Source organism: Eurosta solidaginis, chromosome 3, assembly GCF_040869045.1.
Source record: "Eurosta solidaginis isolate ZX-2024a chromosome 3, ASM4086904v1, whole genome shotgun sequence".
Lineage (NCBI taxonomy): Eukaryota > Metazoa > Arthropoda > Insecta > Diptera > Tephritidae > Eurosta > Eurosta solidaginis.
Genome location: NC_090321.1, coordinates 275,395,475 through 275,410,232, shown reverse-complemented (window position 1 = coordinate 275,410,232; position 14,758 = coordinate 275,395,475). Strand labels below are relative to the sequence as shown.

Genomic DNA, 14,758 nt, shown 5'->3' with positions numbered 1-14,758 from the left:
ATATTTAGGAAATGTTTTTTTGTATGTATTTAGAAAATTAACGTTTTGACAATTTCGGAAAGATTTGCTGTTTTTTGTTTCAAAGTCACTTGGATCGTTCAACAAATTTCAAGAGTGGCTCCTTGCGGAGGGACTGTCCTTTGTTCACTTACTCCAGGGAGACTTCGATTCTAACCCCGGTTTTAGGGAATGGTACCGCTGCGTCTACCGAAAAAAATTTTATCACTTAAAATGGTCACACATTTGTCTATATGTCTCGTGCAAAGCGTAGTTTCGCCAAAGGAGATGTACTGGGCTAACTTCTAATACTCATTGTCTACATGAGTACATCAATTGTGGCTCCTTGCTGGTCACGCACAAAGGCGACTTACGGTTGTTGTTAGTAGTCTTTTAATACTCATGACTCTCTTGGCATAGTCCGAATGTCCAGTCGTTTGTCTTTGTGACTCAATCACACAAGACGGATTCGGATGAAATACGGCACACTTATAGCCCATAGTATAGGAGGATTATATATATATTTTCGTCTTTGTAACTGTAAGGGCTCAAATAAGACGAGGGCTTACCAGGTGAGCAGTGACACCCTCCTTAATTTGACAGCTGGTTGGCTCATCTCTACAGCAACAACATAGGTACCTTTGTTCAGACTGTCAAAATGTGCGTGTTGGTATCAGGCGAATGGAATGGAATGAAAACATAAAACTTTCAAATTTTTGTGTGTTGTAAGAAAATGTGTTCAATGTTTTGGTTTCATTTTGAATTTGCCATCTTCTTTTGACAATCCCTACTTCAGTGAAATGAAAAAAATAAAATCAGCTGATGAGATGAGCCAACAATATAATTGTGCCATGCGTAAAACTGACGTTTAAATCTACTCAATAAACACACTTTTCAAAGTTGCATTTGCAGTTTGAAACAATTTATTACGCAATATTTTTTAAATTGGCAATTTATTATTACAATTTATTATATGATAAATTGCGTAATAAATTGCCCAAATGGTATAAATTGCCAATTTGGTGTGTGTTTGTACATAGTATTATGCTGCTACAATCACAAAAATTTTATAGCCTGTCTTGTTTTGATTTCGAATTCAAAACAAATTAGAGCATCTTCTATCAGCAATATATACATACATATATGTATAAATTGTTATAACTCGAAAAAAATTTTCTCCTAAACCAATTATTTTTTGGTATCTGGCAACAATTTTGGAAAAACGATCAGTGGTGCTGTCCTTCTCCTCCCTCCATCCTTCGTCCTTCAATTGTTTAATTAACGCAATTTTTAACAAGCTTTACCTGTATGTTTGTTTGTTTGTTTCTAACTCTTCATTCGCTTCAACGCCCCTGCTGTCTTATTAACATGCTTTTATAATTAGCTTCTCCTTATTTGTAATCCCGTCGGGGTTATTTCGGGACCCTTCCGGGATCGTTTCTGGATGTCTTTCGAGATTCGTACGGGTTCCCGTCAGGGTCATTTCGGGACTTTTTCGGGATCATTTGTGGTCCCTTCCTGCATCCTTTCTAGATGGTTTTCGGGATCCCGTCGGGGTAAATACCAGACTTTTTCGGGATTATTTTAGGACCAATCCGGAATCATTCCTGGATAATTTTCGGGACCCACCGGGGATCATTTGGGGGCCTTTCCAGCATCATTTCTGAATACTTTTCGGGATCCCGTCAGGGTCATTTCGAGACTTTTTCGGGACTATTTCCATATCATTTGGGGACCCTTCCTGCATCATTTCTGGATGGTTTTCGGGATCTGTCCGGGATCCCCTAAGGATCATTTCGAGATTTTTTCGGGATCATTTACGGAACAGAATAAATATTTTTTGAAAACGATATCTTGATAAATGCTCAACTATTTTGGGATCATTTATGGAACCTTCCGGCATCATTTCTGGATGGTCTTCGGGATCCGTTCGGCATCCCGTCAGGGTCATTTAGGACCCTTGTGGGATATTTTCTGTATGGTGTTTGGGAACCGTCTGGGATCCGGTCGGGGTTATTTTGGGACCTTTTCGGAACTATGCCGGCATCATTTCTGAATGGTTTTCGGAATCTGTCCGGGATCCGGTCAGCGTCATTTCGAGACTTTTTCGGGACTATTTCGGCATGATTTGGGTACCCTTCATGAATCATTTATGTGTGGTTCTCGGGATCAGGCTAAAATCCCACCGTTGTGATTTCGGGACTGTTTCGGGATCATTTGGAGACCTTTCCGGGAACATTTTTGGATTGTTTTCGGGATCCGTCCGCGATACCGTCGGAGTCATTTCGTGGCCTTTTCTGGATAGTTTCGGCATTATTTATGATCAGGTTTTCAGCTCGTTTAGTTCTTTTTTACTCTATTACAAAAATAAAATACATTAGACAGAAAAAATTTTTTTTAACAAATAACTTGATAAGCAGGCTAACGTGAATAGCCCGCATATTTTTTTTCTCCTTGCGGATTAGGCCACGAGTAATGGGATATTTTTCAGGATAAAATCGGAACTATTTGGGCCAGTTCGGAACCGTGTACGGAATCTTTTCGGGACTATTTTTAGAATACCTCAGGATTATTTCGGGACTGTGCTCGCAATAGTTTCAGAACTGTTTATAGAATAGACACTTTAAGACTATTAGAGGACAGCTTCGGGATTAATTGAGGAATATTTTCGGGACTAATTCAAATTTTTCTAGGTCTATTTCGCAACCGTTGTGTTCGAGATCTTCTTTATGGCGTTTTTGGCTTTTTTAAAATTTGCCAGCTAAATGTCTAATTAAAAAAGTTCATTATATTTATTAATTAAATAGACTGATTAGGCTCCTATAACAGGAAATTTATATGGAAATGTCATTATAAACGCTTAATAAGCTTTTTGTATTTTCCATGAATAAAATTTTAATTTTAGCAGGCACTTTCACACAAATATTTACACAAACTATAATTGATCGAGGCGGCCGCCGTGGTGTTGTGGTAGCATACTCCGCCTACCACACCTAGGGTCCTGGGTTCAACTCCCGGGCAGAGTAACATCAAAAATGAAGAAAAAACTTTTTTCAATTAGAAACAAGTTTTTGTAATCGGCGTTGGCTCTCGGAAGTGTTTAGCATACACTCCGAGTGTATTTCTGCCATGAAAAGCTCCTCATTGAAAGCTCAACTGCCGTGCAGATACCGTTCGTAGTCCGTAAAAAGAGGTAGGTTTCGTCCCGCCAATTTCTAGAAAAAATTTAAAGAAGCACGACGCAAATTGGAAGATAAGCTCGGCCTAAAATCTCTTCAGAGGTTAAAGCGCCTTGCATTTATTTACTTATTTTATTTATAATGTACCGAGTGAAAACAAACAAGATTTTTATACTCAGCTGAGCAGAGCTCATAGAGTATATTAACTTTGTTCGCATAACGGTAATCCGTAACGGCATAAACTAATCGAAATAGATATAGACTTCTATATATCAAAATTATCTCGGCGAAAAAAAATTCATTTAGCCATGTCCGTTCGTCCGTCAGTCCGTCCGCTTGTAAACACGATAACTTGAGTAAATTTTGAGGTATCTTGATGAAATTTGACACGCAGGTTCCTGGGTGCCCATTTGAGATCCGTGTTTAAAATGAACGAAATCGGACTACAACCACGCCCACTTTTTCGATATCGAAAATTTCGAAAAACCGAAAAAGTGTGATAATTCATTGCCAAAGTCCGAGAAAGCGATGAAGCTTGGTAGGTGCGTTGACCTTATGACGAAAAATAGAAAATTAGTAAAATTTTGGACAACGGGCGTGGCATCGCCCACTTTTAAGATAAGGTAATTTAAAATTTTGCAAGCTGTAGTTTCGCAGTCGCTGAAGATATCATGATGAAATTTGGCAGGCACGTTACTCTTATTACTATATGTGTGCTAAATAAAAATTAGCAAAATCGGATGACGAACACGCCTACTTTTAAAAAAAATTCTTTTTAAAGTAAAATTTTAACAAAAAATTTAACATCTTAACAGTATATAAGTAAATTATGTCAACATTCAACTTTAGTAATGACATGGTGCATCAAAATACAAAAATAAAAGAAAATTTCAAAATGAGCGTGGCTCCGCCCTTTTTTTATTTAATTCGTCTAGAATACTTTTAATGCCATAAGTCGAACAAAAATTTACCAATCCTTGTGAAACTTGTTAAGGACATAGCTTCTATGGCGATAACTGTTTTCTGTGAAAATCGGTGCCACGCCCAGTTTTTATACACAGTCGACCGTCTGTCCTTCCGCTCGGCCTTTAACCCGGTAACTTGAGCAAAATCGATATATCTTTACTTAACATAGTTCACGTACTTATATGAACTCACTTTATCTTGGTATAAAAAATATCCGAAATCCGACTATGACCACACACACTTTTTCGATATCGAAAATTATGAAAAATGAAAAAATGCCATAATTCTGTACCAAATATGAAAAAAAAGATGAAACATGGTAATTGGATTGGTTTATTGACGCAAAATGTAACTTTAGAAAACACTTTGTAAAATGGGTGTGACATCTACCATATTAAGTAGAAGAAAATTAAAAAATACTCATTAACACCTTTCATTTGATACCCATATCGTACAACACATTCTAGAGTCACCCCTGGTCCACCGACCCGAAATGGCGTCCACCTATAGAACTATGGCCCACTCCCTTTTAAATCCATTTGAAGCCCATGTCATACAAACACATTCCAGGGTTACCCTAGGTTCATTTTGCTAAATGTTGATTTTCCCTTATTTTGTCTCCAAAGCTCTCAGCTGAGTATGTAATGTTCGGTTACACCCGAACTTAACCTTCCTTACTTGTTTATTTTATAGCCTTGACTTTATTTAAGATGTATAGTTGTTATATAAAAATCCTGAAACTTTAATTGAAAAGTTCTGCTTATTTTCTACTCACGTGACTCAGTTGGTATAAATAGCGCCCACAAAATTAATGGCGGTGTACTTTATACATAAAAAGTGGTGCATGAGTTCTTAAAATAAAATGAAGTCACGTATTCATTTCGTGATCCTCTTTGTTCTTCTTAGCTTCCCTTTATCCTATACGAATGCGCAATTTCGCATTTTAAATGGCGTAGAAATAAGAATAGAGGTCTGTTCACATTCGATGTCAATATTTATTTGTTCCGTGCACAAGTGCGTTGCTTCCTTAGTCACTTTGACATCGGTGGTTACAGTTGCGCATTGCGTAGCCGGGGTACGACGGAGAGTTATCGAGGTTCTAGCTGGTGTAGCCGATATACGTGAAATAGACACAAGAATGGAGCAACGACGCAAAATGCGGAGCAAAATTCATCATCCTGCTTATACTCACGGATCAGCATCTATGGATATAGCTGTGGTAAAGTGGTTAGGTCTTTTGAATGGACTGAGGCAGTAACACCAGTAAGCCCTTGTGATTCCGTATTAGTACCGAGAATGGCAATGCAAGTTAGTGGATGGGGTTTGTTAACTTTAAATGATAGGGCTCCTAATCCTCTTCTCCAAACTACTGAGATGCCTATAATACCAAAGGATCAATGCCAGAACCGTTATCTCAGTTTATAGCCACCATTGATTCTACCTAACAAAATCATTTGTGCTGGATGTTGTGGAAGTAATTTGTGTTTTGCAGATTCTGGAGCAGGGGCAATTGTAATTTGGGGTAAAACAATGAGTCGAGTGAATGAAATAATTAGCAATTATTTTAATTCATTTAACCTTTATTAAAAGTATTCTTATTCCTCCAGAAATAATGCCGGAAAGGACCCTAAATGTTCTCGTAATAGTCCCGAAATGACGCTGACGGGATCCCGTATGGATCCCGAAAACCATCCAGAAATGATGCCGGAAGGGACCCAAATGATCCCGAAATTGTCCCGAAATTAACCTGACGGGATCCCAGACGGTTCCGGAAAACCGTCCAGAAATGATGCCGGAAAGGTCCCAAAAGGATCCCGAAATAGTCCCGAAATTAACCTGACGGGATCCTGCATGGATCCGGAAAACCATCCAGAAAGGATGCCGGAATGGAACCCAAATTATCCCGAAATAGTCCCAAAATGACCCTGGCGGGCTCCCGGATGGATCCCAAACACCATCCAGAAAATATTTCGGAAGGGCCCTAGATGATTTCGAAAAATTCCAGAAAAAGTACCGAAAATACCACGACGCGATCCCGGACGGATCTCGAAAACCATCCAAAAATGATTCCCGAAATAGTCCCAAAAAATATAGAAATGATCCCGGAGATCTCCAAATGATCCAGGAATATTCCCAAAAATGTTCCGAAACCCGTGCGCATCTTGCGCAACCAATATAAAAGTCTTTTATCAAATATCAACAAAACTCAGCTGTTCTATCAATCAATTAAAACTTACAGCTGGCGCTGCCATCTAGCGTATGATAGCCAGCAATGCAGTGGTAATATTCACAATAGTGCCATATTACAAAAAGATTTCGTTGTGAGCTCACAACAGTTTATTTTTAACAAATTATTTTAATAAAATATAGCTAAACAAAAGCACTACGACCAAAATTGCCCAAAGCGCGCTAATAGCCCGAATCTCCATCTTTACAACCAAAACTTTATTTATAGATTTGAATTCCAAATAAGAGCGAAAAAGGGACCCGTACATAAAAACAGCAATTAGAAATAATATATATATATGATGATGATGATTATGATGATAGGATTTTGTTGTTTCAAATTCTCGGTTTAATGAATAATTTCCACTGCTTGTAGTTTTTCTATAGTTAATAATCAGTTGATTAATAACAAAAAATTATTATGTGTTCCTATCTTGCTTGTATTTTTTATTGCTTTGTATTTCAAGCAATTCCTTTTAATTTCATTTTGGCACAATTAACGTAATTATTTGATTATTTTTTATTATTTTATATTTCTTTATTTATCTGAATAAAATAATCTTATGAATATGCTTAGTAAATTTTTAAAAGTTTTTTGCATATATTCAGTGGTACCAGCACAGAGAGTACGGTACATATGGTGCGACCAGTGCGAAAACGCCACAACCGATAAATTTTAGCTTTGTGATATTCGGCCTAACTTGTTCCCCAGGCATATAAGACTGTAGCTTCCCGGCATAATCGAGGAAGTCACTTTTCTATCGAAATTGAGTTAGTTAGTACGCCTTGCAATATCTGTTAATGTTAATCTTTCCATAAAATATCAATTTATACTGTAATAGCCAAGATTCAGTTCATAATTCGACAACTCTCAACCAGACAACTGCATTTTTTCCGGCATAACCGAACAACTCATATTTTTCCTGGCATAATTTTTAAATTTTTTTTTTGTTATATAACATATTTTTGCCTTAAACAATTCTGTCGTTATATGATGCGAATATGCGGCCTAATCCACAGTTGTGTGGGTAGAAACGATTTTGGAGTTGGGTCGTTTTCGTACTGGTAGCCTAGTAAAAGGTACGAAATTAAAAAAAAAAAAAACTGCTTGATTTAGGGACATAACCGTCCATTATTGTTTTGCTAATAGTAATAATTTGTGCCAAAATTTAAATACCAAATCTTAATTTTTCTCATTTGTTATGTGGCTGCCGTTGTGTGGTGGTAGCGTGCTCCGCCTGCCATATCGAAGCTCCTGAGTTCAAATCGCGGCAAAGGTACATCGAGAATTTAGAAAACAATTGTTTGAACTAAGGTGCTTAGCAAATACTCCGAGTGACTTCTGTCATGATAAGCTTCTCATCGAAAATTCATCTGCCTTGCAGCTATCGTCCAGAGTCGGCATAAGGAATATAAGTCCAGTACTGCCAATTTTCTGGAAAAACTAAATAAGATCACGACGCAAAATCGAAGAGAAGCTCAGCCGAAATCTTATCGTAATTAAATCGCGTCAAGAATTTCGTTATGTGATACCCAAGCCACTTCGTCGTTTACATTGGGAAAAATCTTTCTGTTTAAAGAAACAAAATGAAACACAACATCGTGTACTGTTTACGACGTTACACTAACATAATAATAATTGAATATGGTGTGGCTCGAAAACCGAAAGCGAATGGTTCTCGAATGATATCGAAATGGTTCTAAAATATTCTAGACAAATTGGACCAATAAAGTGTTGTCCGTTTGTTATCACCGTGCTATCTATTTATTATCAGTGTGTTATCGATTCTATATCGGTTTGCTGTCAATGAACTATCGATTTGTTAAAATTAGGTGATAATCGTTTGTATCGCTAACACGCCAATATATCGTCGATAACAAATCGAACATACGCCGTTTACACTCCCTTCACGTAATTTATTTGTACCTATCTAGTTTTTACAAGAATATTCTTCGTGAGCGCCACACGTATATGGCATTTTATTCTGGCTACTATAAATAATACCCTAAATCAAAACACCTCCACTACCGTTTTCGACCTATTTTGCTTTTTTTAAACTACACCTTTTACAGGATAAATTCGGAACGTGGCAATTGAAGTTCAGAAAATTACTATTGTACCTGAGAATTTTCATTTCTGAAATACGAATATAAATTCTGAACTATAGTTGTTATTTTATGACCTTCAATTGTAATTTTATGAATTTCAACTGCAACTGTCTGTACTAAAACTAGAAAGGTGTAGACTCTTCGTTTAAATATAATATCTAAAGATTTTTATAAGTTGAGAATTAAGATCGCGGGTTCGAATCGAGCTCAAGGCCTAACAATAATTTTTTATCATTATTATTGTTATGATAAATTTTTTCTTAATTGAAAAAATTTTTAAATTAGAATAGAAGAAAGAAAAAATTTTTGACAACTGCCAAAGCTCGTTGTATAGATCCATTTCGGGAACTGCTAAATTCCTTCATCGGCAACGTTTAGGCTCCGCTGCTATAACCATTCAGCCACCACAGCGGTTTTTTGTTTGTCTTCATTAATCCTACTTCTATTCTGGTTCGTGCCAATTGATATTCACAACACTGCGACATCTGTTGCAGAATGGCTGTGAAAATTGGACTTGTTTGTTGGCAATGCTGCCATAGTGTCATATTTTATTGACACTTTTTTCCCCGTGCTCTGGGGTGTATTAACAATTTTTGTTGTTATATCGGCCTACTGATTTTAAGATCGCGGGTTCGAATCGAGCTCAAGGCCTAACAATAATTTTTTATCATTATTATTGTTATGATAAATTTTTTCTTAATTGAAAAAATTTTTAAATTAGAATAGAAGAAAGAAAAAATTTTAGACAACTGCCAAAGCTCGTTGTATAGATCCATTTCGGGAACTGCTAAATTCCTTCATCGGCAACGTTTAGGCTCCGCTGCTATAACCATTCAGCCACCACAGCGGTTTTTTGAGAATTTTTATTCTGACTATGTAATCTGTATTTGCTATCTGTTTTGTAGCATCATCAAGCTGTTTGTCAAGTCCCAATACCTGTGCCTCTGCTTCTATAACCTCATCATTTGCTGCCACTTCTTGTTTCTCGGGGTCGTTTTTAACTTCTCCCTTCTTTAGCATTTTGTAGTTGTTTGTAATATTTGAAGCGAAATTGAGGTGCGTTTCCATCTCGAACACCTTCGACAATGCGCCTATGCCCTCGTCATTTGCCTATATTTTCAGGCTCCCACGGTCCTTTTCCATCTTCCCGGCATATATAAAAACTGCCTCCAGGAGCCTCAGCGTTAACTCCCTTCAGTATTTTCGAATAAGCTTGCGTATGATTGTTACCTTCCATTTGCATATTAAGCTTTTCGTCCTTACTTCTTAAGTCATTATTGCCCTTTCATCTCTGTATTGCAGCTTTTAGGGTACATTTTGAGTACTTAGACTTTCCTCTTCGCCCTGTTTTGCAGATCTATAGGTGGGGTTCCTGTTTACCGGCTAACTTGCCTCGTGGTTCTGGGACTAAGGCGTCTGTCCTTCCGCTTCAACCGATCGCTGCCTTTTCTTTTCACGAAGGTATTCCTTGTGCCACCCACTACACGGGAGTACATTCTCCGGGCTGGCAGACCACTTCTTTACCGAGCGCACTGACTGTACACTTTCCTCACGATCCGAGCCTGAATAATCGCTCATAGCGACTTCCTATTTCTTCCCCAAACGCTGCAATGCTATTGCCCCTCCTTTCTCATCCTTTTTTTCCTAAAGTCTCAGAGTCTATCTTAGTCGTACGACCACCTGCCAACTAGATGGGATCAGCGGTCTGATTTTAAATATTAAGATAAAAAACACCCTCCACAGCAGCGCCCCTTGCTGTAGTAAGGTCATCGTTACTTTCCGAGGCGGCCCGGTATCCTATGAAGCAAAATGGCGAAGATGCAGGCCCATCAGCTTCGCTCAGCGTAAAAGTTGGGCCGTTTGAAGTTCGGCTAAGGCCTCACATCAACTACAAAGTCGTAGGCCTGCTATAGTGAGGACGGAAGCCGAGAAACAATTTTAAGGAACATTAGTGAGAAAACCCTATCCAACCTAAATTCTTCAACTCCATGAGTTGCAGTCAAATAAAAATGTTGTAAACTACTTTACAAATAGTATGAATTCCAAGCCAACTGCCTTTTTTCATAACCCAATCGAAAGTTACTCACGAAAATGGCGCCGGAATGGTGGATAAGTACTACACTCCCGTGGGAGAGATGAACCCATTATCGTTGCCAGAAACAGCAATTTTAAAATTGAAAGACCTAAATGTAGTTTTCGAACTCCAATGTTAGCCAAAATTTTGATTTTTGGATGACATAAAATAGATCGCTTTCGGATTGATTTGATAAGTCAGAAATTTTTAAACGTAAAAAAATACTAGTTTCTAATATGTTTTTAGTTTCAATGCAGGTTATTTATCCTAAGTAAATATAATAATAATAACAATTGCCAACAAGTGCTACTTTGGACTGAGTTGGCAATTGAAAAGTTAAGTCATCTCTCGATGAACAAAAATTACGCTCTACAAGTCGCTCATCGTACCTGCCATGATGTATGGCTCGGAATCATGGACGGTGTAGAGACAAGATTATATCGGTCTCAAGATTGGTCCTGTCCGTGATGCCGACGGCGAGTATCGATGTAGATATAATATTGAGCAGTTTGAGCTTTACTCAGATTTACTGATAGTGCAGCGAATAAAAACTCAAAATTTTATGCGAGTGAACGAAGACGCTCCGGCCAAGAAAGTCATTCAGTCGACACCGAACTTTGGAAGCAGGAGAAGGTGGAGACTTTCGCTGAGTTTGAAGAGGCAAGTCAGCGTCAGTTTTTGCGAAACAAGGATAGCTGGTGTGACTTGTTATGTAACGGTCAAATGGCTTAGGCGGTAAAGCCGCAATTAATGATGATGATGAATAGTAGCGTCAAATACACTTATAATCAAGGTCAAAAATTAATGACATAAGTTATTTGATATGCATAATATCGATAAATGAAGTGATATAAAATGATAAGTATAATTAATCGCCAGACGTTATAAACTGTACGGTTTCCAAAACCGACCTATATAACGCTTTTTTAGTTATGTGCATTTTTATTTTAAACAAAATTTCGTAGAGTATAACCCCCAAGGAAAAAATGGACTTAACAATAATTGCAGCTTAAACTCGAACGGAAAACCCGGCTGAGAGCAGCAAAAGTAACAGTTTAAAAATCTAGCAAACCAAGATCATTTCGCACCATATCGGACATTTTTTTTAACTTTAAATTACTAAATTGTTTGCAGGATAAAAGAGAACTCAACAAGAAGAGCATCTGAACGTTAGCGCGAATTGAAAAATTAAGCAATACGCCTTTACAGGATGAAAAAACGGAGGCAGAAAGGCGTAAATGCGAGGAGCTTGAGCTGCCAGTCACCAGTAATGACGCCTGCAAATTTAACCAAAAAATTCGGCAGCAGCAAAAGGTTTTAAGTCCTTGGAAAACTCTTGTAAGAACGAAAACGGGGGCTTTGCAACCGATGTCCAAAGATTACTTAGATCATGGATGCAACACTTCTTTGCTCCCCTAATGGAGACAGCGTTGTACGGCATAGTAATGATTAGCGCAATATCGCAATCGATGATGATGGAATTAATTTTGTTCTACCCCATTATGACGAAGTCAGATAAGCAATAACCAGATTAATAACTACAGGGCCGCGGATTGGCTACGGAGCTATAGCGTAAGGCTCATGCATTAGCTTCTTTGCAATATATGGTCGGACGAGTGCATGCCAGTTACCCAGTTCACAAAAGGAGGGATCCTGGAAATTGTGTCAACTAACGCGGAATCAGCCTTCTTAATACTGCATATGAGGTCCTGTCAAGCGTAATGTGCCGAAGATGGAAGCCCACCGTTAATCGGCTGTTCGCATCTTATTAGATCTGGTAAATCTACCACCGACCAGATTTTCACTATGCGCCAAATCTTGGATAAAGCCCGCGAAAAAAGAGTTGACACACATCACCTCTTCATTGATTTTAAAGCAGCCTTCGACAGCACAGACAAAGAAGCTGAATACATGCCGCTATGTCTGAATTTTGTTTCCCCACAAAACTTAAACGCCTAATACTATATTCAAACAGAAAAATAAATTGAGGCAATTTCGATTTTAATTGAGTGGTGTTCATACAACTCAATTTAGCTAACAATAGTATTATGATAGCTGGTTGGCTCATCTCTACAGCAACAACATAACTTTGTTAAAGGGCCAACTAAACTTCCTTAACCCTAACGCCATAGTCGTAACCATACGCATATCCATAATAATCTCCAATGTGATCGATTAATGGTGCCTTAACCTAAAAATCGTGAAAAAGTCATAAAAATGAAGAAAACGCAAAAAATTGCAAACATATTCCACAAAAAATAATTCTCTTAGTCATAAAGTATCCAAAACAATGAACAAAATCTACAAAAAGTTATTAAATTCACCAACTGAAATATTTTTAGGTTATAGATATGGCGAGAGGCCAAAAACCAATTGGTTGGCTATGATATGGTTATGGCGTTAGCGTTATTTTATGGCACAATTAATCGATTACATTGATTTTCATAAGGTAGGTTCGATCAGCTGTTTTATCTGGTTATGGTTTTATGGTTATAAGTCACCACTAATTGGCCTTTAAGACTGTCAAAATGTGCATGTTGGTATTAGGCGAATGGAATGGAATGCAAACATAAAACTTATACATTTTTGTGTGTAGTAAGAAAAATGTTCAATGTTTTGGTTTCATTTTGAATTTGCCATCTTCTTTTGACAATGCCTATTCCAGTGAAATGAAAAAAAATTAAATCAGCTGACGAGGTTAGCCAACCATATACATAGTTGAGCCATGCGCAAAACTGACGTTTAAATCTACTCAATAAACACACTTTGCAAGGTTGCATTTGCAGTTTGAAACAATTTATTACGCAATTTTATTTAAATTGGCAATTTATTATTACAATTTATTATATGATAAATTGCGTAATAAATTACCCAAATGGTATAAATTGTCAATTTGGTGTGCTTTTGTACTAGTATAAACAAAATGACGTTGAGCAGCTCCATCAGTTCAGTTTGAATTGCGAAGGACATCTCCGAGCCGTTCGAAACTAAACGAGGTTCCAAGGAGAGTCACCCCTTTTTGTGCGATTTTTTTAATTTGAGGCTAAAGAAAATAGTACAAACTTAACCGCTCTGGAAGAATATTTTATAGGAGCGTGCAATTACTGGCGTATGCGGACGGCATTGAAAAAAAATAGTTTTCTTAATTAAAATTAAGTAACCTTACGCCCCCTACTTTTTGGTTATCTTGTGTTGCAAAGAAAACCACCTCTAATTTTTTTTTTGGCCGTCACCATACAAAAATAGTCATCTCTTTTTAAAGAAAGTAGTCAAGTAATAATACACATAAGTTTATTTGGCTTTTTTGCATGGACCTAATTAATATCTTTTTTTTTTTTGAGTTGGAAAAGTCCGTGTCAAAAACGTGTTCTAGGTGTTTACTTATGGGATCTCAGGGATTCCCAAAGCATTTCATGACGAATCGTGAATCCTTTTTATTTTTCGAACTCTTCGAAAAAATCAACAAATAAAAGTAAAATTCGGTATTTAGTTTAAAATTTCGAAAATAAAAATAAAATTCGGACTTTTATTCTGTACAATTTAGGTCCCTGCTTTTTTGACACTATCACTCTTCTTTTTCTGCAGGGATCCGGTTGTATTTAAAGTATGCCCGTGCAAAAAAAAAAAAAACTATTAGTCCGATGGTTGGTAAAACTGTAGGTCACTACTTAAAAAAATATGTACACACTGAAAACTTGTATATTTCACTGATTTTGTTTTTTTTTTGATCGTTCTATTTTTTCATCAGCAATTTAGTTCAGTTCAAGGTTTTTTCTTTAGGTTGACAAACCTTTTGGCACTTCCACCTCATTTCTTTCTCCTTGCATTTTTTTATAAATATGTACTTATTTACTTTAATTTAAAGAAAAATATATTAAATAATTTTTTAAACGCTTTTTGAGGATCACTCTCGCTCTACTTGTCGAGGCGAAAGCAGTTGACCAATGTACCTAAATTTACTTAACGTATTTTGTATTTATTTCAATCCATTATTAAATTAGCCACAGGTGCTTTAATCTATTATGATTATATAATTACAGCCAAACAGCACAAAAAAATGTCCCCTTATCTTTTCTTTTGAAGGGAACGCTGCATACCCGGCAGGAAATTGTGGTTAATTTAAATTGTATATGCAATGAACTGTTTATCGAGCTATACGCGTCAATTTGACGTAAAATGCAAAATTTCAAAATTTTCAGTTTTTAAC

General features: G+C 37.1%; 1 pseudogene; it reads right to left on the bottom strand.

The window, feature by feature from the left end:
• Positions 1-14,482, bottom strand: part of LOC137245616 (putative inorganic phosphate cotransporter) — a 33,497-nt pseudogene extending 19,015 nt beyond the window's left edge.
• Between the last annotated feature and the right edge of the window lie 276 nt (positions 14,483-14,758).